This window comes from Pseudophryne corroboree, chromosome 4 (genome assembly GCF_028390025.1).
Source record: "Pseudophryne corroboree isolate aPseCor3 chromosome 4, aPseCor3.hap2, whole genome shotgun sequence".
Taxonomy (NCBI): domain Eukaryota; kingdom Metazoa; phylum Chordata; class Amphibia; order Anura; family Myobatrachidae; genus Pseudophryne; species Pseudophryne corroboree.
In genome coordinates this window covers 934,900,585-934,926,218 of record NC_086447.1, presented here as the reverse complement: position 1 = coordinate 934,926,218, position 25,634 = coordinate 934,900,585, and the positions used below count along the sequence as shown (strand labels likewise).

The window sequence follows — 25,634 nt, the reverse complement described above, 5'->3', positions numbered from 1 at the left end:
AATGAAAAATATTAAAATAAATATCAAAAAAAACAAACACCTTTTTTAAGATGAATGAAAAGAGGAGCACATGGGGAGGTGGGGAAGATGCATGCATCGGGAGGTGGGGAAGAGGAGCACATGGGGAGGTGGGGAAGATGCATACATCGGGAGGTGGGGAAGAGGAGCACATGGGGAGATGGGGAAGATGCATGCATCGGGAGGTGGGGAAGAGGAGCACATGGGGAGGTGGGGAAGAGGCACACATGGGGAGGTGGGGAAGATGCATGCATCGGGAGGTGGGGAAGAGGAGCACATGGGGAGGTGGGGAAGAGGAGCACATGGGGAGGTGGGGAAGATGCATGCATCGGGAGGTGGGGAAGAGGAGCACATGGGGAGGTGGGGAAGAGGAGCACATGGGGAGGTGGGGAAGATGCATGCATCGGGAGGTGGGGAAGAGGAGCACATGGGGAGGTGGGGAAGAGGCGCACATGGGGAGGTGGGGAAGATGCATGCATCGGGAGGTGGGGAAGAGGAGCACATGGGGAGGTGGGGAAGATGCATGCATCGGGAGGTGGGGAAGAGGAGCACATGGGGAGGTGGGGAAGATGCATGCATCGGGAGGTGGGGAAGAGGAGCACATGGGGAGGTGGGGAAGATGCATGCATCGGGAGGTGGGGAAGAGGAGCACATGGGGAGGTGGGGAAGATGCATGCATCGGGAGGTGGGGAAGAGGAGCACATGGGGAGGTGGGGAAGAGGAGCACATGGGGAGGTGGGGAAGAGAAGCACATGGGGAGGTGGGGAAGAGGAGCACATGGGGAGGTGGGGAAGATGCACACATGGGGAGGTGGGGAAGAGGAGTACATGGGGAGGTGGGGAAAAGGCACACATTGGGAGGTGGGGAAGATGCACACATGGGGAGGTGGGGAAGATGCACACATGGGGAGGTGGGGAAGAGGAGCACATGGGGAGGTGGGGAAGATGCACACATGGGGAGGTGGGGAAGAGGAGCACATGGGGAGGTGGGGAAGAGGCGCACATGGGGAGGTGGGGAAGATGCACACATGGGGAGGTGGGGAAGAGGAGCACATGGGGAGGAGGGGTAGAGGAGCACATGGGGAGGTGGGGAAGAGGAGCACATGGGGAGGTGGGAAAGATGCACACATGGGGAGGAGGGGAAGAGGAGCAGATGGGGAGGTAGGGAAGATGCACACATGGGGAGGTGGGGAAGAGGAGTACATGGGGAGGTGGGGAAAAGGGGAGGTGGGGAAGAGGAGCACATGGGGAGGTGGGGAAGATGCACACATGGGGAGGTAGGGAAGAGGAGCACATGGGGAGGTTGGGAAGAGGCGCACATGGGGAGGAGGGGAAGAGGAGCACATGGGGAGGTGGGGAAGAGGAGCACATGGGGAGGTGGGGAAGATGCACACATGGGGAGGTGGGGAAGAGGAGCACATGGGGAGGTGGGGAAGAGGCGCACATGGGGAGGTGGGGAAGATGCACACATGGGGAGGTGGGGAAGAGGAGCACATGGGGAGGTGGGGAAGAGGAGCACATGGGGAGGAGGGGAAGAGGAGCACATGGGGAGGAGGGGAAGAGGAGCACATGGGGAGGTGGGGAAGATGCACACATGGGGAGGAGGGGAAGATGCACACATGGGGAGGTGGGGAAGAGGAGCACATGGGGAGGTGGGGAAGAGGCGCACATGGGGAGGTGGGGAAGAGGCGCACATGGGGAGGAGGGGAAGAGGAGCACATGGGGAGGTGGGGAAGAGGAGCACATGGGGAGGTGGGGAAGATGCACACATGGGGAGGTGGGAAAGAGGAGCACATGGGGAGATGGGGAAGAGGCACACATGGGGAGGTGGGGAAGAGGCACACATGGGGAGGTGGGGAAGATGCACACATGGGGAGGTGGGGAAGAGGAGCTCATGGGGAGGTGGGGAAGAGGCGCACATGGGGAGGAGGGGAAGAGGAGCACATGGGGAGGTGGGGAAGAGGAGCACATGGGGAGGTGGGGAAGATGCACACATGGGGAGGTGGGGAAGAGGAGCACATGGGGAGGTGGGGAAGATGCACACATGGGGAGGTGGGGAAGAGGAGCACATGGGGAGGTGGGGAAGAGGAGCACATGGGGAGGAGGGGAAGAGGAGCACATGGGGAGGTGGGGAAGAGGAGCACATGGGGAGGTGGGGAAGATGCACACATGGGGAGGAGGGGAAGATGCACACATGGGGAGGTGGGGAAGAGGAGCACATGGGGAGGTGGGGAAGAGGCGCACATGGGGAGGTGGGGAAGATGCACACATGGGGAGGTGGGGAAGATGCACACATGGGGAGGTGGGGAAGAGGAGCACATGGGGAGGTGGGGAAGAGGCGCACATGGGGAGGTGGGGAAGATGCACACATGGGGAGGTGGGGAAGAGGAGCACATGGGGAGGTGGGGAAGAGGCGCACATGGGGAGGTGGGGAAGAGGAGCATATGGGGAGGTGGGGAAGAGGCACACATGGGGAGGTGGGGAAGAGGCACACATGGGGAAGTGGGGAAGAGGCGCACATGGGGGGAAGGGGAAGATGCGCACATGGGGAGGTGGGGAAGAGGAGCACATGGTGTGGGTGGGGAAGAGGCGCACATGGGGAGGAGGGAAAGAGGAGCACATGGGGAGGTGGGGAAGAGGAGCACATGGGCAGGTGGGGAAGAGGCGCACATGGGGAGGTGGGGAAGAGGAGCACATGGGGAGGTGGGGAAGATGCACACATGGGGAGGAGGGGAAGATGCGCACATGGGGAGGTGGGGAAGATGCACACATGGGGAGTAGGGGAAGATGCACACATGGGGAGGTGGGGAAGATGCACACATGGGGAGTAGGGGAAGATGCACACATGGGGAGGTGGGGAAGATGCACATATGGGGAGTAGGGGAAGATGCACACATGGGGAGGTGGGGAAGATGCACACATGGGGAGTAGGGGAAGAGGAGCACATGGGGAGGAGGGGAAGAGGTGCACATGGGGAGGTGGGGAAGAGGAGCACATGGGGAGGTGGGGAAGATGCACACATGGGGAGGAGGGGAAGATGCGCACATGGGGAGTAGGGGAAGATGCACACATGGGGAGGTGGGGAAGATGCACACATGGGGAGTAGGGGAAGATGCACACATGGGGAGGTGGGGAAGATGCACACATGGGGAGTAGGGGAAGATGCACACATTGGGAGGTGGGGAAGATGCACACATGGGGAGGTGGGGAAGATGCACATATGGGGAGTAGGGGAAGATGCACACATGGGGAGGTGGGGAAGATGCATACATGGGGAGTAGGGGAAGAGGAGCACATGGGGAGGTGGGGAAGAGGCACACATGGGGAGGTGGGGAAGAGGCACACATGGGGAGTAGGGGAAGATGCACACACAGGGAGGTGGGGAAGATGCACATATGGGGAGTAGGGGAAGATGCACACATGGGGAGGTGGGGAAGATGCACACATGGGGAGGAGGGGAAGAGGAGCACATGGGGAGGTGGGGAAGAGGAGCACATGGGGAGGTGGGGAAGAGGCACACATGGGGAGGTGGGGAAGATGCACATATGGGGAGTAGGGGAAGATGCACACATGGGGAGGTGGGGAAGAGGCGCACATGGGGAGGAGGGGAAGAGGTGCACATGGGGAGGTGGGGAAGAGGAGCACATGGGGAGGTGGGGAAGATGCACACATGGGGAGGAGGGGAAGATGCGCACATGGGGAGGTGGGGAAGATGCACACATGTGGAGTAGGGGAAGATGCACACATGGGGAGGTGGGGAAGATGCACACATGGGGAGTAGGGGAAGATGCACACATGGGGAGGTGGGGAAGATGCACATATGGGGAGTAGGGGAAGATGCACACATGGGGAGGTGGGGAAGATGCACACATGGGGAGTAGGGGAAGAGGAGCACATGGGGAGGTAGGGAAGAGGCACACATGGGGAGGTGGGGAAGAGGCACACATGGGGAGTAGGGGAAGATGCACACATGGGGAGGTGGGGAAGATGCACATATGGGGAGTAGGGGAAGATGCACACATGGGGAGGTGGGGAAGATGCACACATGGGGAGGAGGGGAAGAGGAGCACATGGGGAGGTGGGGAAGAGGCACACATGGGGAGGTGGGGAAGAGGCACACATGGGGAGGTGGGGAAGAGGCGCACATGGGGGGAAGGGGAAGATGCGCACATGGGGAGGTGGGGAAGAGGAGCACATGGTGAGGTGGGGAAGAGGCGCACATGGGGAGGAGGGGAAGAGGAGCACATGGGGAGGTGGGGAAGAGGCGCACATGGGGAGGAGGGGAAGATGCACACATGGGGAGGAGGGGAAGAGGAGCACATGGGGAGGTGGGGAAGAGGAGCACATGGGGAGGTGGGGAAGAGGCACACATGGGGAGGTGGGGAAGATGCACATATGGGGAGTAGGGGAAGATGCACACATGGGGAGGTGGGGAAGAGGCGCACATGGGGAGGAGGGGAAGAGGTGCACATGGGGAGGTGGGGAAGAGGAGCACATGGGGAGGTGGGGAAGATGCACACATGGGGAGGAGGGGAAGATGCGCACATGGGGAGGTGGGGAAGATGCACACATGTGGAGTAGGGGAAGATGCACACATGGGGAGGTGGGGAAGATGCACACATGGGGAGTAGGGGAAGATGCACACATGGGGAGGTGGGGAAGATGCACATATGGGGAGTAGGGGAAGATGCACACATGGGGAGGTGGGGAAGATGCACACATGGGGAGTAGGGGAAGAGGAGCACATGGGGAGGTAGGGAAGAGGCACACATGGGGAGGTGGGGAAGAGGCACACATGGGGAGTAGGGGAAGATGCACACATGGGGAGGTGGGGAAGATGCACATATGGGGAGTAGGGGAAGATGCACACATGGGGAGGAGGGGAAGATGCACACATGGGGAGGAGGGGAAGAGGAGCACATGGGGAGGTGGGGAAGAGGCACACATGGGGAGGTGGGGAAGAGGCACACATGGGGAGGTGGGGAAGAGGCGCACATGGGGGGAAGGGGAAGATGCGCACATGGGGAGGTGGGGAAGAGGAGCACATGGTGAGGTGGGGAAGAGGCGCACATGGGGAGGAGGGGAAGAGGAGCACATGGGGAGGTGGGGAAGAGGCGCACATGGGGAGGAGGGGAAGATGCGCACATGGGGAGGTGGGGAAGATGCACACATGGGGGGAAGGGGAAGATGCGCACATGGGGAGGTGGGGAAGAGGAGCACATGGTGAGGTGGGGAAGAGGCGCACATGGGGAGGAGGGGAAGAGGAGCACATGGGCAGGTGGGGAAGAGGCGCACATGGGGAGGAGGGGAAGATGCGCACATGGGGAGGTGGGGAAGATGCACACATGGGGAGTAGGGGAAGATGCACACATGGGGAGGTGGGGAAGATGCACACATGGGGAGTAGGGGAAGATGCACACATGGGGAGGTGGGGAAGATGCACATATGGGGAGTAGGGGAAGATGCACACATGGGGAGGTGGGGAAGATGCACACATGGGGAGTAGGGGAAGAGGAGCACATGGGGAGTAGGGGAAGATGCACACATGGGGAGGTGGGGAAGATGCACACTTGGGGAGGAGGAAAAATGTGGGTGTAGAACAAACATGGGATAAAAGGACAGAGGCACGCATTGGGAGGGGTGAAGAGTCATATATGGGGATGGGGTATGGGGATGGGTAGGAGTGATACCGACAGCGAGAATAACACGCAAGGGAAAATGGAGCCAGGGGTCAGGGGTAGATAATGAGGAAAAGGGAATGTAAGGAAGGTAGGCGGGGAGCCATGTCAAACTTTGATCCAATGTACAAATACGGGGAGGTGAGGAGTTGGAGTATAAGAGAGGATGTAGTGTTGGGATGTGCAGTGTTGTTGTTTGCGGAGTTATGCAGGTACACACCAGTGGATGATTCAAGCTATGAACAGCCCAGTAACTTACCCAGTGGTGTTGGTTTATTGAAATACAGTATAACAGGTACAGCCGTACTCACTGTTGTATACACACTGGTTATCATGGATGGAAGCTTCAGCGTAGTGGGGCTCTATATAGTTCTAAACGGGGGAAGACATATAGTCTATAAGGCTATGCACAGGCTTAGTTAATGTAAACAAACATAGGAAAAAATAAATTAACCCAGAAACCAGCAATAGGAGTCAAATTGGAGAGGCAAATTGCCATTACCCATCTATATTTGAGCTGGAGGTGCACCTGTAAGCATTATACAGTATCTAGAGAAAAGGGAGAGGAAGATGACCACAAGACGGTCATCTACCAAAGAAGGCTTACTTTGTGGTGCACTCTTTTGTTTGAATCGAATATGTAATGATTATACAATTAAAACTTAACATTTATTAAATATTTTTATAATATTGTGGCCAAAAATAGACATAAACAACATATGTTGGTCAATATTGACCAGTCGATATGTATAAGCGATTAAGGTTAACTGATACAAATAACAATATCAGGTTAAGACTCCTTTTGTGTATAACCACACTTATACTGTAACAGTGAGAAATGCAAAACAAAAGGTGAAAATATAATGTAAATCAATTTTATGACGGGTTAATAAACATTTACAGAGATCCTTCCAAAAAAATTTTTTTCACTGGGTCTCTATTAAATTACCCGATTAGCGGTCCTCGTTATCTCAGCTGATGCACTCCTCCTTCAGTTAGGTGAAAAAAGAGAGTAATGTCCTCTAAATAGGCAGGAGTAGTGGGTATTAATTAGATCACAATAAGTGATAATTACCAACACACCATAAAGCCATAGAGTATTGATCAAATTACTAGATTATGATGCAGCATCCCAGATATAAGTCGTGGATGTAAATGCGCCATGATCATCATTACCAAATGATATAATCGTTTATCGGTATGGACACTGTGTTCTTTTCGCCTGCATGCACTTTAAAACATAATAAAGCAAACAAGTGTCATTGTAATAGATGACTGATAGTGGATACAAATGGCTAGAAAAAGTCAGTGCCAATCAGATCACCGGCAACATAATAAGGCAAACAAGTGTCATTGTAATAGATGATTAGTGGATACAGATGGCTGGTAAAGGTCAGTGCCAATCAGATCACCGGCAACAGAGTAATACCATCAAAAGATATTTAAACATTTATCAGCATAGACATTGTACCATTTTGTTTAAATGTATCAGCCTGTATAAAATCAAGCCTTGTTTGAGTCAGGCTGCACGAATACAATGCAAAAAAACAAAAAAAAAACACACCCAAATCAGTGATCCATACAGCATGTATGTAGATGACATGATCTATGCATATTGTGATGACCATAAATATAGGCGGTAAACATGTATCTAAATTTCTCTGAGAGGATGCAAGTATCCCAGCAGATATCGGTCAGTTCCCCTTTCTGCTGTCGTCCCATGTGAATTAAATCAGTGAATGGGAACGATGAGAGTTCGGGTAATACCGGTTGCTGGGACAGAAGGAAGAGGTGCGAGTTGCTTCTGCTGTCCACAAGCCGGACTTCCACTCCCCTGTTGTGTCGCCACAGTGCAGGGGCAGCGGGAGACCTATCGTGGATGAGAGAGCCGCTCTGAGTCACACAGAGAGCGGGTGTGTATCACCATTCGTGTATGCACGCTGAGTGCAGAGGACCGCTCACGTGATCAGACGCCGGGTCGGGTTTGAAGATTCCACGCTCCCGGAAACAGTGTGCGTCTGGTTAACCGATCGATGACGTACGTTTCACTACAGGCTTGTTCACATCACTGATGTGAACAAGCCTGTAGTGAAACGTACGTCATCGATCGGTTAACCAGACGCACACTGTGAGCGGTCCTCTGCACTCAGCGTGCATACACGAATGGTGATACACACCCGCTCTCTGTGTGACTCAGAGCGGCTCTCTCATCCACGATAGGTCTCCCGCTGCCCCTGCACTGTGGCGACACAACAGGGGAGTGGAAGTCCGGCTTGTGGACAGCAGAAGCAACTCGCACCTCTTCCTTCTGTCCCAGCAACCGGTATTACCCGAACTCTCATCGTTTCCATTCACTGATTTAATTCACATGGGACGACAGCAGAAAGGGGAACTGACCGATATCTGCTGGGATACTTGCATCCTCTCAGAGAAATTTAGATACATGTTTACCGCCTATATTTATGGTCATCACAATATGCATAGATCATGTCATCTACATACATGCTGTATGGATCACTGATTTGGGTGTGTGTTTTTTTGTTTTTTTGCATTGTATTCGTGCAGCCTGACTCAAACAAGGCTTGATTTTATACAGGCTGATACATTTAAACAAAATGGTACAATGTCTATGCTGATAAATGTTTAAATATCTTTTGATGGTATTACTCTGTTGCCGGTGATCTGATTGGCACTGACCTTTACCAGCCATCTGTATCCACTATCAGTCATCTATTACAATGACACTTGTTTGCCTTATTATGTTGCCGGTGATCTGATTGGCACTGACTTTTTCTAGCCATTTGTATCCACTATCAGTCATCTATTACAATGACACTTGTTTGCTTTATTATGTTTTAAAGTGCATGCAGGCGAAAAGAACACAGTGTCCATACCGATAAACGATTATATCATTTGGTAATGATGATCATGGCGCATTTACATCCACGACTTATATCTGGGATGCTGCATCATAATCTAGTAATTTGATCAATACTCTATGGCTTTATGGTGTGTTGGTAATTATCACTTATTGTGATCTAATTAATACCCACTACTCCTGCCTATTTAGAGGACATTACTCTCTTTTTTCACCTAACTGAAGGAGGAGTGCATAAGCTGAGATAACGAGGACCGCTAATCGGGTAATTTAATAGAGACCCAGTGAAAAAAATTTTTTTGGAAGGATCTCTGTAAATGTTTATTAACCCGTCATAAAATTGATTTACATTATATTTTCACCTTTTGTTTTGCATTTCTCACTGTTACAGTATAAGTGTGGTTATACACAAAAGGAGTCTTAACCTGATATTGTTATTTGTATCAGTTAACCTTAATCGCTTATACATATCGACTGGTCAATATTGACCAACATATGTTGTTTATGTCTATTTTTGGCCACAATATTATAAAAATATTTAATAAATGTTAAGTTTTAATTGTATAATCATTACATATTCGATTCAAACAAAAGAGTGCACCACAAAGTAAGCCTTCTTTGGTAGATGACCGTCTTGTGGTCATCTTCCTCTCCCTTTGCTCTATATAGTTCACCAGACGGAGAGTGTTGCTGCTCGCAGGTTGCGGTGTAGGTTTGTTGGAACGGCTTTATGCAGGTAATCACTGGGGTCTCTCACTTGCATTCATTCATATAATACCCAGCAGCTCACAAGTGCAGGACATTGCAGAAAAACCTTGGACTGGAGTGTGGGGGTGGTTTGGCGTGTACAAGGAAAGGCTAGCGCAACTCACTGTAGCTGTGGGAGCAGGCAGGGCACACAGTGTCAGAGCTGCTGAATGGATAAAAACACAAAGGATACATTTTGGCTCAAAAGTATTGAACCTTAAAAAGTGATAAAGTGGAGACGTATAAAGAGTGATACAGTATCAGCCAATCAGCTCCTAACTGTCATTTTTCAAACACAGCCTGTAACATGGCAGTTAGAAAGCAGATTGGCTGGTCACTTGTTAAGGCTTAATAGATTTGGGCCGAAACACAGTGCTAGGGCAGGAATAAGAGGGAAATGTAATGCCCAAGAGCTTACATTCTTGAAGGAAGGGGTGAACAGGGTAGGAGACAAGCTGAAGTGTAAACACCAATAAAATCATACCTAATGCTTAGCTACAACAAACACTACTCCATCTGTATATTGGCTACTAGTCTATTAGCCAACTGTTTGGATGTTTTTCCCAAATCTATAGATTTACAAAACAATTGGGCATGGTCCAGAATTCTGTACAGTCTGTAAACTTCAATCCCAGAACACCAGGCAGCAGTAATACTCACAGCATTCCCACCATGCAGCAGCAATACTCACAGCACTCCCACCATGCAGTATCAGCAATACTCACAGCACTGCCACCATGCTGCAGCAATACTCACAGCACTGCCACCATGCAGCAGCAATACTCACACCAGTCCCACCATGCAGCAGCAATACACACAGCACTGCCACCTGGCAGCAGCAATACTCACAGCAGTCCCACCATGCAGCAGCAATACTCACAGCACTGCCACCATGCAGCAGCAATACTCACAGCACTCCCACCTGGCAGCAGCAATACTCACAGCAGTCCCACCTGGCAGCAGCAATACTCACAGCAGTCCCACCATGCAGCAGCAATACTCACAGCAGTCCCACCATGCAGCAGCAATACTCACAGCATTCCCACTATGCAGCAGCAATACTCACAGCATTCCCACTTGGCAGCAGCAATACTCACAGCACTCCCACCTGGCAGCAGCAATACTCACAGCAGTCCCACCTGGCAGCAGCAATACTCACAGCAGTCCCACCATGCAGCAGCAATACTCACAGCAGTCCCACCATGCAGCAGCAATACTCACAGCATTCCCACTATGCAGCAGCAATACTCACAGCATTCCCACTTGGCAGCAGCAATACTCACAGCATTCCCACCATGCAGTAGCAATACTCACAGCACTCCCACCATGCAGCAGCAATACTCACAGCAGTCCCACCATGCAGCAGCAATACTCACAGCAGTCCCACCATGCAGCAGCAATACTCACAGCACTGCCACCATGCAGCAGCAATATTCACAGCACTCCCACCATGCAGCAGCAATACTCACAGCACTCCCACCATGCAACAGCAATACTCACAGCAGTCCCAACATACAGCAGCAATACTCACAGCAGTCCCACCATGCAGCAGCAATACTCACAGAACTGCCACCATGCAGCAGCAAGACTCACAGCTTTCCCACCATGCAGCAGCAATACTCACAGCATTCCCACCATGCAGCAGCAATACTCACAGCATTCCCACCAGGCAGTTGCACTTTACATACTGTACCATTAGTTTTATGAAAAGTTTTTTTGTCAGGAAACATTATGTTATATTTTATTCACTACACAGCGGCACTGGGCTTCCGTCCTCGTAGAACACTCCCCACTGAGAGGCGCAGATAAGTGTTCTGTATGCACTGAGCCCTTGAGAGCAGAAAAAGAGGGTTTTCTAGTGAAGAAACTGTAGAACGTCCCTGGGATTTTCAATAAGCGTCTGTGTCACCTTTATCTGGAATACATTAAAAGTGCTCAGATAAACAGTGCACACCGCGGATATAAATTCCTCAGCACTGTTGCCAGTTTAATAAAAAAATAAGTGGGATTGTAGTCTTTCATAAGCCGAACTGGCTGCAACAAATTAATTGTGAGAGTATCTGCAAAACTACACACGCACCTTTCTGGAAATAACAAGCAAATTGTTTTATTGTTACATTAAATTTTAATATTGTGCTTTCAGTGTCTTCTTTCCCAGGGAGCAAATTAAATAAATCTTTTGATATAAAGACATATCTTTTTACTGCTCAGAAAATGCCTTAATCAGTTAGCCGCCGTGCCCTCCTGTTGCTAACGCGTCTCATGCCTCTTAGATTCTCCGCAAGGCAGGTATATCTTGTTTTGCAGGCTGCCAGGTTGCTGTTGTTTCTTATCTCGCTGCTCTTTAATGTCTTCTTATAGTATAATTATCAGAACAGCACATTACATTGCAAATTTGTACTGACCACAATTTTCTCTCGCAAGAAAATTATTTTTTCTCTTATTTTATTATTAATATATGTTCTTCAAAGTCACATATTCATTTCCTGTAAATTATTTATTATAGTTTTGTGTGTGATAAAAAAAGGTGAATTCATTTAGGGAAAATCACTGTAAAATGAGGAGTCCAATGAAAGGATAAAACGATTTCATTAAATAAGTAGCATAATGGGACTACATATAAACTGTGGGTGTGTGTGTATATGCAGTATGTATATATATATATATATATATATATTATACATATATATATATATATATATACATACATAATTATATATACATACATATATACACACAGTATATATATATATATATATATATATACACTAGCTGTTCTATCCGTTCTTCGACCAGGAGTTTCTGATTTTCACGGTTGTATGTATAAAATGAGTGTTAATAATTTGGTAAATCTATGGAGATGTAAATTTGAGATGTCTTAATGTAAGTAAATATTAATCCATGGTTCCTGGCATGGGTGTCGTATGGTATGCCGGCGCCCAGCATACCGGCGCCGGGAGCCCGACCGCCGGCATACCGACAGCGTGGCGAGCGCAAAGGAGCCCCTTGCGGGCTCGCTGCGCTCGCCATGCTGCGGAAACGGTGGCGCGCTACGCGCGCCACGCTATTTTATTCTCCCTCCAGGGGGGTCGTGGACCCCCACGAGGGAGAATAGTTGTCGGTATGCCGGGTGTCGGGATTCCGGCGCCGGTATACTGTGCGCCGGGATCCCGACAATCGGCATACAGAAGACCACCCCCTGGCATTGCCCGGGGCGCCGCCTTCCAGAGGGCGCTGGCGCCATCCGGAGGGCGCCGCACCATGGCAAGATCCGCCACTGCTGTGCCCGTAGCGTCTAGTTTCCCTTCATGGAGAGGACCTTTTGCTGTGCAGTGCGCGATGACGTCATCGCGCACCGCTTAGCATTTAAGCGGCGCTACTACTGTACAGGGGGCGTAATTGACCACGCCCCCTGTATTAAGCCACGCCCCCGTTCCCTGCCCGGGGCGCAGAGCGGGCTTGAACCGGCCCTGCCGAGGAGCACCCGTAGCAGATACGGTAAAAAGTGACAGGACCATTTTTGTAGTTTATTAAATTCTACACACTGGAGGTGCAATCCAAATTTTGATGCGATTGTCCGTTTGGGCGTTATCATTTAAGCAACGCAAGCCACGCATCAGTGATGATGTCATTATATCAACACCCTTTTTATCCCCTTAGGGGAGATTTATTAAAATCCTAATTATGTCATTTTCCTATTTCCCACCTGAACAATACCTATGTTACATTTCATCTTCCTATCATATCGGGAGAGAATTAGTGATGAGTGAGAGAGTGAGTGAGTGAGTGAGTGAGTGAGTGAGTTAGTGAGTGAGTGAGTGTGTGATTGATTGATTGATTGAGTGAGTGAATCAGTGAGTGAGTGAGTGAGTGAGTGCTTTCACATTTATATATATATATATATATAGATATATTATAGGTGTGGTATGATAATTGTAGGCATTGTTTAAATGTTAAAATTCAGTACATACATAATTCGTGCTATGTATACATATATATACTGGTAGAGAGGGAAAGACTACAATGGTGTGGTACATTATATTACTGGATGCACCCGATGGTGTATAGAACCTTGCATGACGTGGAACTCAGATCACCGTATTTGATTGTAGTTGACATTAGGCCTTCATAAGGTGTCTGGAACTTAAAAGAATTTGACCATTAATCGATAATTGAGCATATTTACTCATTATCATACTTAATAAATTATCATATTAACCAATTATTAGACCCAATATTTAGAATTTTTTATCACTGCTATTCATGTCTCTAAGAAATTAACAGTTTCAGGAGTTTAGTAAGAATCACATACAGGGAAAGCAGTCTGTCCCTGTGATGTGTAAAGAAGGGAAATTCTAGCCATCATTTCCCTTCTATATCGGGAGCCAGGACCTTCTGCACATGCCCTGTGTGGTGGCCATTGTTGGGGATGGATCTAGAGGAACCCTCTCCTGGACATTTTTGCTAAATAGTAGCCCATAGGCTTCTATGCGGTAACACCATCTGGAGATGGCGTTTTCCTATCGAGGCCAAGCTTCATAATGTGAAGCACCCCACAGCTTCGTAAATCCTGCAGCACTGCAACCCCCATAGAATCCTATAGGGGCTGGATTTGTGGATCATCTGGGGGATGTACTTAAACTTTGCAGGTGCATCCCCACCAAAAATGGCTGTTTGTAGGACCCTTGGCCTCCAGCTCAATCTAAATGACCGGTTGTTAATGACGCTGGCTCTTCTTTGCTCATGATCCATGGGGAACTTTAAGGACAACCCCGGCAGTCATCTGATGCCTACAAAAGATTTCAATTCCCGTAGCATGGACTGACACCTCTCCACAGGCAGTACAGTCTGGTTGTCTTTTCATAATTATTAGACGTTATCAAATAAAGAACATTGGGGCAGATTTATTAACCTGGAGAAGGCATAAGGAAGTGATAAACCAGTGATATGTGCAAGATGATAAAGGCACCAGCCAATTAGCTCCAATATGTAAATTAACAGTTAGGATCTGATTGGCTGGTGCCTTTATCACCTTGCACATATCACTGGTTTATCACTTCCTTACGCCATCTGCGGGTTAATACATCTGCCCCATTGTTTCTATCAAGTCATCTTAAAATTGTTTTTCTCAAGCACCTCCATCAGTCTCACTACTACTTTTGAAGTACAGGTTTTCCAGTGTTCTTCTGGATTCTTCTACATCTCAAGTGACAGATCCCTGCATGGGCTACATGAATGTTTCCTCGAATAGCGGGCAGACAAGCCACCACCTTTGCTGCAGCAGGTCTTGTATGCAGATTAGAATCCATGAAATAGGACCAGCAATGGTCTATAAGATTTAGTCCATATGCCCAGGGAACCAAGGACAGGAGAACAATCCACAAGACTGGTGTAAGAGATTTAAGGGTGAGAACATTATTAGAGAGAAGATTATTAATAGTCATATCAACTGTCAGATCAATTTATTGTCAGGAATTTAGATTGCGTGCGGGCGGGTCTATGTAGTAGCCAGAACTCTGGAAATGAATTTCAACTGAAAAAAACAAAAACATTTCATACTTCATTAAACCTCTTTTGGTGGAACCCCTTCTATTTTTCAGAAAATAAAAGGCTATCCCAATCCCTGTGTTGACTATTAAGTCTTACATTAAACCACAATTTCAAATAGCTGTTCCTGTCCTATTGGAATGTCTGAGGTCCGGTCAAATTTTTACCCACCTTGATCTTGAAGGTGTTGGAATATGTGTTCAGATGGCAATGGTATGGTAGAGTAAGTGTACACACCAGCGGATGCCCGGAGTCAACGAACAGCCCAGTACTTAACCAGTACTATTTAGTAGCAATGTAATTGTACAGCGGTACTCCCAGTAATGCATACACAGGCTCCTTGCATGGAGCGGAGCATAAGGTGTCACCAGCCTGTGACTATATCAGGGTAGCAGTGCAAAGCTCTCTAGTGGTAATAGCAACTCTCTGGTAGTGTGGAATGGAAGCAAACGCAAGTCTCTGTGGAGCTAAGTGGAAGACGTCCATCTACCATAGTGGCACCCTAACACAGAGACATGTGTGCTGCACACTAATAAAGTTGGTGGCCATCTTGGTAACGGATTTGAAGCCTCCCTGTAGGAACCTATGTATGGAGTAGAGCAGTAGCATTCTCTAACTCCAACACAAGGGATGTGCAAAGTACGTAACATCAGCTAAGTGGAACTCTAGAAACATAGAAACATAGAATTTGATGGCAGATAAGAACCACTTGGGCCATCTAGTCTGCCCCTTTTTTTAACCATATTTTTATCTCAAAACTTATTTGATCCTCATTTCTTTGTAAGGATATCCTTATGTCTATCACATGCATCTTTAAATTGCTCTACTGTCTTAGCCTCTACCACCTCCGATGGGAGGCTATTCCACTTGTCCACTACCCTTTCTGTGAGTTATTTTTCCTCAAATTTCCCCTGAACCTCCCTCCAGTCTCAGTGCATGTCCTTGTGTCCTATTTCTTCTCTTCATTTGGAGAATGTTTCCTTCCTGGACTTTGTTAAATCCCTTGATATATTTGAAAGTTTCTATCATGTCCCCCCTTTCCCTTCTCTCCTCCAAACTATACATATTGAGATTTTTTAGTCTTTCTGGGTATGTTTTGTGATGTCGGCCATGCACCATTTTAGTTGCCCTTCTTTGTACACTCTCTAATGTATTAATATCCTTTTGAAGATATGGCCTCCAGAATTGAACACAGTATTCTAGATGAGGCCGTACCAATGACCTATACAATGGCATTATTACTTCTTTCTTTCTGCTGCTGATTCCTCTCCCTATGCACCAAGCATCTGACTAGCCTTCCTCATTGCTTTGTTACATTGCTTACCTACCTTTAAGTCACCTGAAATAGTGACTCCTAGATCCCTTTCCTCCTCAGTAGTTCCCATTATAGAGCAATTAATACTATATTTAGCCTTTGGATTTTTGAGACCCAAGTGCATGATTTTGCATTTTTTGGCACTAAACTGTAATTCCCACACTCTTGACCATTCTTCTAGTCTACCTAAATTCTCAGTCATTTGTTTTACCCCACCTAGTGTGTCTACCCTGTTGCATACCATTGTGTCATCTGCAAAAAGGCATACTTTCCCTTTAATGCCATTTGCAATGTCACCAATAAAGATATTAAAAAGCACTGGTCCAAGTACAGATCCCTGGGGTACTCCAATAGTAACATTTTCCTCCTGCGAATGCACTCCATTTACCACAACTCTCTGTTTTCTATCCTGCAACCAAGATCTTATCCATTCAATAATCCTAGTATCCAATCCCAAGATTCCAAGTTTATTTAGCAGTCTGCGATGTGGAACAGTGTCAACAGCCTTACTAAAGTCTAGATAAGCTATATCCATGGCTCCACCTTTATCCATCACTTTAGTCACACAGTCAAAAAAGTCAATAAGATTTGTTTGACATGATCTCCCCCCAGTGAATCCATGCTGTTTGGGATCCTGTAAATTGCTGGATTTGAGATAATCTACAACTCTTTCTTTTAAAAGTGTTTCCATCAATTTCCCTACTACTGATATAAGACTCACTGATCTGTAGTTGTTTGCCTCTTCCTTGCTTACACTTTTGCGCATTGGGACTACGTTTGCTCTTTTCCAGTCCTCTGGAATTACTCCTGTAGCTAATGACTGGTTGAATAATTCTGTCAGTGGTGCTACCAGCACCTCTTTAAGTTCTTTTAGTATCCTTGGATGTATCCCATCTGGCCCCATAGATTTGTCCGCTTTCAGCGTTGAGAGTTCTGTTAGGACCTCCTCCTCTGTAAATGTACTTGTTTAATTTTCCTGAATATCCCTGCAACGTAACTGTGGCCCCTTCCCCTCTCTTTCAGTAGTGAATACTGAGCAAAAATAATTATTAAGATGATCTGCTATTACATTGTCTCCCTCAACAAGACTCCCAGTCTCTGTGTTTAGTTTTATAATTCCGCCTTTTGTTTTTCTCCTTTCACTTATATACCTAAAAAAAAAGTTTTGCCTCCTTTACCCACTGACTGGGCCATTTTCTCCTCAGCTTGTGCCTTTGCACATCTGATTACCTTCTTAGTCTCCTTCTGTCTAACAAGATATATCTCTTTGTCTTCATTATTTTGTGTCTGCTTATATTTCCTAAAAGCCATCTTTTTTTCTTTCACAATATTTGCTACTTCTTTCACAAACCACACTGGCTTCCTTGTGTTTTTCCTAACACTTTTGATACAAAGGTCTGTTGCCTTTAATATTGCACATTTTAATGTTTCCCACCTCTCCTGCACTGCTTCCAAGTTCCTCCACTCTGCCAAAGAATCGCTTACACATCTTCCCATCCCTACAAAATCAGCCTTCCTAAAATCCAACACCTTTGTTTTTGTATGGGATGATTCAGTCTCTGTCTTTTTGCTGAACCATACTGCTTGATGATGGCTGGATCCCAGGTTTTTACCCACTTTTACGTCCGATATTCTGTCTCCATTTGTAAGTATTAAGTCTAATATTGCGTCTTTCCAAGTGGGCTCCCTCACTAATTGGTGGAGGGATGCTCCCTGAAGGGAATTTAAAATGTCTCTACTTCTAGTGGAACTAGCAACAGACACCTCCCAGTTTACATCAGGAAGATTAAAGTCTCCCATGATTATTACCTCTTATTTTAATGCCATTTTAGTGATGTCCTGCAATAGGTTCTTGTCCAGTTCTTCTTCCAGTCCTGGTGGCCTGTATATCACACCAATACGAATAATTGACTACTCCCCTGTTTCTATGGTCACCCAAAGGGCCTCAGTTTTTCTTCAATACTTTGTATTAAGGTAGTATTTATGCTTTTTACATACATTGCTACCCCTCCTCTGATTTTTCCCTTTCTGTCCTTCCTAAATAAAGTATATCCTGGTATAGCTATGTCCCAGTCATGATTTTCATTGCACAATGACTCTGTAAGTGCCACAATATCTAGATCATCCCTTGTCATTATTACAGTTAGTTCTGGGATTTTATTTCCTAAGCTCCTACCATTTGCACACATAATTTAGAGTTTTGTTTGTGTTTTTCCTGTTCCTAGCTATGTTCTTCTCTCTGCCTATGTTTATTTGGTTTTGATCTGAATTATCTTCTGTTGCTGTGGATATGCTTCCTATTCCCTTTGTTTGCAGAAACAATACCTCTGTGTTGGGGGAGCAGATTGCTTTATTCCTATTTGGTTCACTGCCCCCCCTCTGTAGCGTCGCAGCCGCCTTTTGGTATTTTACAAATAATTTTTTCCATAGTCTCCTGAAAAACATTGCATGATTGTTTACCTGGCTGACAATCTAATCTATTCGCAAGGTCATTGCAGACATGTTTCTTTATTTTTACCAAACTTGTGCGCTTTTAAAGTTAACATTTTAGAGTTTTTGGAGCACATTATTATTAACCTTAAAGGATTATGGACAAATGAAAGCCAAAGGTGATTGGCGTCCATCCCAGGGCATCAAGAGAATTCAACATTTTGTGGTTAAATTACTATAGATGGTTCATTCAAAGTTTCTTGAGACGTATTTTGCCCAGTGCTTATACATGGCTGCTGCAGGGGACGCCGGACTCCGGAAAGTTGAGTACTGAAAAAGTGGGTGCAGTGTGTGTGGTGTGGGCCCCCTTGGACCCACGGGGCCTGTGTGCACCGCAAACACTGCACCCATTATAGTAACGCCAATGCGTGCAAATCACTTAAACAACTAAAATATAACAAAAAGTAAAGACACAGAGGCATAGACATGGCAGAAGAAAATGTTAGCTATTTATTAACTGAACTGTATATTTAATTAAGGGAAAGTTTGGTGGCAAAGAAAGGACGACCAAAATAAGCTCAGTCTACAATTCCCAATCACAACCGACAACAAGTATTGCAGGCGGTTACCGCCCAAGGTGCACAAAAACAACTGTAAACCCTGATAATAACAAGGATTAAACCCGGGGGTTTACGGGCACCTTCACTGGCAGTGGGCATCAAATTGGAGTAAAAATTGAATAGCTCCGGTAGATGGCCATTGCTAAAGACGCCCAGCAGGAGGCGCACAGCACAACTGAATTCCCCCCATTGTTTTATGAGTCAAATTCATCCCGATTTTTATTAGGGATGTACAGTTTGGTTCTTCAGAAAATCCAAATCCACCCAAATTTTGTAGATCTGAACCAAACCAAAACCCGGTCCGAATCTTTAATCCTACGTGGTTTGGAATTCATATTTTAAATCCGTATTATGGATTTTGATTGCAAAAATTACATTTTAGCTGTTTTTTTCGATTTGTTGTTGATTTTTATCAACTATTATGTAATTTATTATTGATTTATAACTGAACCAAAAACCAATTCCGAACAAAAATACTTGATGAATTTTAACCAAAACACAGGGGTCCGCCCACATCTCTAATTTTGTGTTCTGTAATGGTGCCTGCCGTGGAGTACGTGCTATAGAATACGTCTCCTGCACCCATTCAACTCTTAATGATTTTCTGCACTGTTTAATCCAATGTAAAGGTTACAGTCTTGAGTAAAGTTTGTGAGTAACTACAGATTAATACATATTGGCCCTCATTCCGAGTTGTTCACTCGTTAGCTGCTTTTAGCAGCATTGCACACGCTAAGCCGCCGCCTACTGGGAGTGAATCTTAGCATAGCAGAATTGCGAACGCAAGATTAGCAGAATTGCGAATAGAAATTTCTTTGCAGTTTCTGAGTAGCTCGAGACTTACTCCTCCATTGCGATCAGTTCAGTCAGTTTCGTTCCTGGTTTGACGTCACAAACACACCCAGCGTTCACCCAGACACTCCCCCGTTTCTTCAGACACTCCCGCGTTTTTCCCAGAAACGCAAGCGTTTTTTCGCACACACCCATAAAACGGCCAGTTTCCGCCCAGAAACACCCACTTCCTGTCAATCACACTCCGATCACCAGAACGATGACATTTCTTTGTTAGGCCGTGAGTAAAAAAACAAACTCTTTTGCAAATTTACTTGGCGCAGACGCACTGCGAACGTTGCGCATGCGCAGTTTACGACTAATCGCTCCATTGCGAAAAAATCTTATGAGCAAACAACTCGGAATGAGGGCCATTAATGGGAGAATGAACGGCCATTGTGCCATGTTATGTCCGGGGAATACCCCACATGCCCTGTACATATAGCCGTAATATCATTTAGCTGCAGCCATCAGTACTCTGGCACTGAATGGTCACAAGACCTACGTAACAGATACCATTGGGCACAATCAGTAGTGGCGAGGGGGAAGGGGTGGCAGGGACTATTTACCAGGGACCTGGCCTGATGGAGGGGCCCAGTGGGGGCCCAAGCCCCCTGAAAACTACCTAGGCCCGGCCAGGCTCTCTAATGCCCTGGGCACAAAAATAGCTAATTTTAACAGTGCGTAAGACATTAATGATGCTCGGAGAGAGGGTTACATGTATTTCTCTGTACTGGTGTGGTCAGACTTTGAGCAGAATAGGCCACTCTGCGTGGGTGCTAAGTTACCCATAATACTTCATGTTTGGCTTCGCATTCACCATTCTGCAGAATAACATTCCCATTGAATTTGTAAATTCTGCATTTTGTAGAGTTAAGTTTATAGAGCTGGAACAACAATGGTGCCAATTAGTTCTGCCTCCTGGTGCGGTTGGGGTGCGCTAAAGGAGAATACTAGATGGCATAAAAATAATAGGTGGAATTCCCTAAGAAAGTAATATGTCTGAGAATTGTAAAAAAAAATAAAAAATGTCCTTTTATCAATGCGGAATGAGGTGAATATTCAGCAGAACAGTTTTGCAAATTTTGATCCACTCTGGTAATAATGCAAACATAAATTGCAATTAGGCTCTTATTCAGGTTGCGCAATTAATGCCGGAGCCCTTCAAAGCGGAGTGTCAAGTAGTCTTAAAAACAGGACAATATTCTACACGTCTCTGGAGAAGTTAGAGGACGGATAATTTGGTAATTATAAGTGCAGGGCTCCCTCTGCAAACGGAGCTACAAGGTTCCGTAAGGCCTCAGTTTATAAGTTAAGTGTTGGAGAATGTAAAACAAGGTGGGATTACAATGCAGAAACATGATTACCGAATAAATCACCATACCTGCATCAGGAAGAATATACTAATTTAAATGGGAAAAAAATATCTTCATTTTATCATAAAGAGCAGGCAGCTGTAATAGCGTGCAATGACCTTTCCGCAGATCTATCACACGCAGTCATTACCTCATGGAGGGGACAGGCCCACACTGCGACATGTCCTAAAACCGCAGAAAATTGAAATCCTCTAACGATATACTGTAGCACCTTCTCTCCCATTTAATGGTTCTTTCGTAATATAGAATTCCTCTCCCTGTAATGTGTCTCCTGGAGTGAAGGCTATAAAACGGTTCCAATGAGACGGGGGATGAAAATACATGATTTCTGTATACGGTATATCTAACTAGTGTCCCAACGGTCGGTTTTCATTTATAGCCTTGTATTAGATAAGTTGCGTTACATGTTAATTAGGCCTAATTACGACTTATTATTATTACACACTTTTATGTGCATAAAAGCATCACAAGTTCTTGCAAATATATTCAGAGAGCTACAAACAACAAATGCACGACTGGAAAAGAGCCCCACACTTAGGGGCACGTGGGGAAACGTGGCATACTGAAAATAGTTGTAGAATTGCTCAGTTTTCTATACAATAAAACAAAAAGTCCATCTCAGATAGGGTTAGCATGTACCTACCTCCTACATGCAGTAGAGGTCACCATTCTGTGCAGATAAGACTGTATCAGCCACAAGCGACTAATGACGTTTTCTTGGTCCAGCCAAAACGCTTCTCGCTACTGTGTGACGAAACCACTGTAAGTAATATCTCCACCCTGCACTCACGTGATAATTACATGTTACAGCAAGTATTGGGACTGTAGACTCTCTGGACCTGATACACATGTATCACAGCCACAATTCTAGACGCTTCTTGTGATCAGAGGAGGATTAAGGACCCCATGGGCTTACTGCTAAAAATGTTCTGATAAGGGGAGGAGCTGTGATCCATGCTGTATGGGTGTGGCCAGTACTGTGTGGGTGTTACCAGTGCTGTGTGGGTGTGGCCAGTACTGTGTGGGTGTTACCAGTGCTGTGTGGGTGTGGCCAGTACTGTGTGGATGTGACTAGTGCTGCGTGGGTGTTACCAGTACTGTGTGGGTGTAACCAGTGCTGTGTGGGTGTGACCAGTGCTGTGTGGGTGTAACCAGTGCTGAGTGTGTGTTACTAGTACTGTGTGGTTGTGGCCAGTGCTGTGTGGGTGTGACTAGTACTGCATGGGTGTGGCCAGTGCTGTGTGGATGTGACCAGTGCTGAGTGTGTGTTACTAGTACTGTGTGGGTGTGACCAGTGCTGTGTGGGTGTGACTAGTACTGCATGGGTGTGGCCAGTGCTGTGTGGTTGTGACCAGTGCTGTGTGGATGTGACCAGTGCTGTGTGGTTGTGACCAGTGCTGTGTGGTTGTGACCAGTGCTGTGTGGATGTGACCAGTGCTGTGTGGTTGTGGCCGGTGCTGTGTGGATGTGACCAGTGCTGAGTGTGTGTGACCAGTGCTGTATGGTTGTGGCCGGTGCTGTGTGGTTGTGACCAGTGCTGTGTGGGTGTGATCAGTGCTGAGTGTGTGTGACCAGTGCTGAGTGTGTGTGACCAGTGCTGAGTGTGTGTGACCAGTACTGTGTGGTTGTGGCCGGTGCTGTGTGGTTGTGACCAGTGCTGTGTGGATGTGACCAGTGCTGAGTGTGTGTGACCAGTGCTGTGTGGGTGTGGCCGGTGCTGTGTGGTTGTGACCAGTGCTGTGTGGTTGTGGCCGGTGCTGTGTGGGTGTGACCAGTGCTGTGTGGTTGTGGCCGGTGCTGTGTGGGTATGACCAGTGCTGTGTGGTTGTGGCCGGTGCTGTGTGGTTGTGGCCAGTGCTGTGTGGGTGTTACCAGTACTGTGTGGTTGTGGCCGGTGCTGTGTGGTTGTGGCCAGTGCTGTGTGGGTGTGGCCAGTACTGTGTGGGTGTGACCAGTGCTGCGTGGGTGTGACTAGTACTGCATGGGTGTGGCTAGTGCTGTGTGGGTGTGACCAGTTCTGCATGGGTGTTACCAGTACTGCATGGGTGTAACCAGTGCTGTGTGGATGTGACCAGTGCTGTGTGGTTGTGACCAGTGCTGTGTGGATGTGACCAGTGCTGTGTGGATGTGACCAGTGCTGTGTGGTTGTGACCAGTGCTGTGTGGTTGTGACCAGTGCTGTGTGGATGTGACCAGTGCTGTGTGGTTGTGGCCGGTGCTGTGTGGGTATGACCAGTGCTGTGTGGATGTGACCAGTGCTGTGTGGGTGTGGCCAGTGCTGTGTGGTTGTGGCCGGTGCTGTGTGGTTGTGACCAGTGCTGTGTGGATGTGACCAGTGCTGAGTGTGTGTGACCAGTGCTGTGTGGTTGTGGCCGGTGCTGTGTGGTTGTGACCAGTGCTGTGTGGATGTGACCAGTGCTGAGTGTGTGTGACCAGTACTGTGTGGTTGTGGCCAGTGCTGTGTGGGTGTGACCAGTGCTGTGTGGTTGTGGCCGGTGCTGTGTGGGTATGACCAGTGCTGTGTGGGTGTGACCAGTGCTGTGTGGGTGTGACTAGTACTGCATGGGTGTGGCCAGTGCTGTGTGGTTGTGGCCGGTGCTGTGTGGGTATGACCAGTGCTGTGTGGATGTGACCAGTGCTGTGTGGGTGTGACCAGTGCTGTGTGGTTGTGGCCGGTGCTGTGTGGTTGTGACCAGTGCTGTGTGGATGTGACCAGTGCTGAGTGTGTGTGACCAGTGCTGAGTGTGTGTGACCAGTACTGTGTGGTTGTGGCCAGTGCTGTGTGGGTGTGACCAGTGCTGTGTGGTTGTGGCCGGTGCTGTGTGGGTGTGACCAGTGCTGTGTGGATGTGACCAGTGCTGTGTGGTTGTGACCAGTGCTGTGTGGATGTGACCAGTGCTGAGTGTGTGTGACCAGTACTGTGTGGTTGTGGCCAGTGCTGTGTGGGTGTGACCAGTGCTGTGTGGATGTGACCAGTGCTGTGTGGGTGTGGCCAGTACTGTGTGGGTGTGACCAGTGCTGCGTGGGTGTGACTAGTACTGCATGTGTGTGACCAGTGCTGTGTGGTTGTGGCCGGTGCTGTGTGGGTATGACCAGTGCTGTGTGGATGTGACCAGTGCTGTGTGGGTGTGGCCAGTACTGTGTGGGTGTGACCAGTGCTGCGTGGGTGTGACAAGTACTGCATGGGTGTAACCAGTGCTGTGTGGATGTGACCAGTGCTGTGTGGATGTGACCAGTGCTGTGTGGGTGTGACCAGTGCTGTGTGGATGTGACCAGTGCTGTGTGTGTGTAACCAGTGCTGAGTGTGTGTGACCAGTGCTGTGTGGTTGTGGCCGGTGCTGTGTGGGTATGACCAGTGCTGTGTGGATGTGACCAGTGCTGTGTGGATGTGACCAGTGCTGTGTGGATGTGACCAGTGCTGTGTGGGTGTGACCAGTGCTGTGTGGATGTGACCAGTGCTGTGTGGATGTGACCAGTGCTGTGTGGGTGTGACCAGTGCTGTGTGGATGTGACCAGTACTGTGTGGGTGTGACCAGTGCTGTGTGGATGTGACCAGTGCTGTGTGGGTGTGATCAGTGCTGTGTGGATGTGACCAGTGCTGTGTGGATGTGACCAGTGCTGTGTGGATGTGACCAGTGCTGTGTGGATGTGACCAGTGCTGTGTGTGTGTAACCAGTGCTGAGTGTGTGTGACCAGTGCTGTGTGGTTGTGGCCGGTGCTGTGTGGGTATGACCAGTGCTGTGTGGATGTGACCAGTGCTGTGTGGATGTGACCAGTGCTGTGTGGATGTGACCAGTGCTGTGTGGGTGTGACCAGTGCTGTGTGGGTGTGACCAGTGCTGTGTGGATGTGACCAGTGCTGTGTGGATGTGACCAGTGCTGTGTGGGTGTGACCAGTGCTGTGTGGGTGTCCAGTGCTGTGTGGGTGTGACCAGTGCTGAGTGTGTGTTACTAGTACTGTGTGGTTGTGGTTGGTGCTGTGTGGGTGTGATCAGTGACTGGTCACACCCACAAACGCGCTGACTTCCGATGATGGCTGAATTGCGCATGCAGATTGGGTCCTGCGTCGTGTGGCTGCGGGTGTGACCAGTGCTGAGTGTGTGTAACCAGTACTGTGTGGTTGTGGCCAGTGCTGTGTGGGTGTGACCAGTGCTGAGTGTGTGTAACCAGTGCTGTGTGGGTGTGACCAGTGCTGTG

At 48.0% G+C, this 25,634-nt stretch overlaps 1 protein-coding gene across 1 annotated transcript in view; it reads left to right on the top strand.

The window, feature by feature from the left end:
- USH2A (usherin) overlaps nt 1–25,634 on the top strand; it is a 1,656,840-nt gene that overhangs the window by 155,068 nt on the left and 1,476,138 nt on the right. The window lies entirely within an intron of this gene.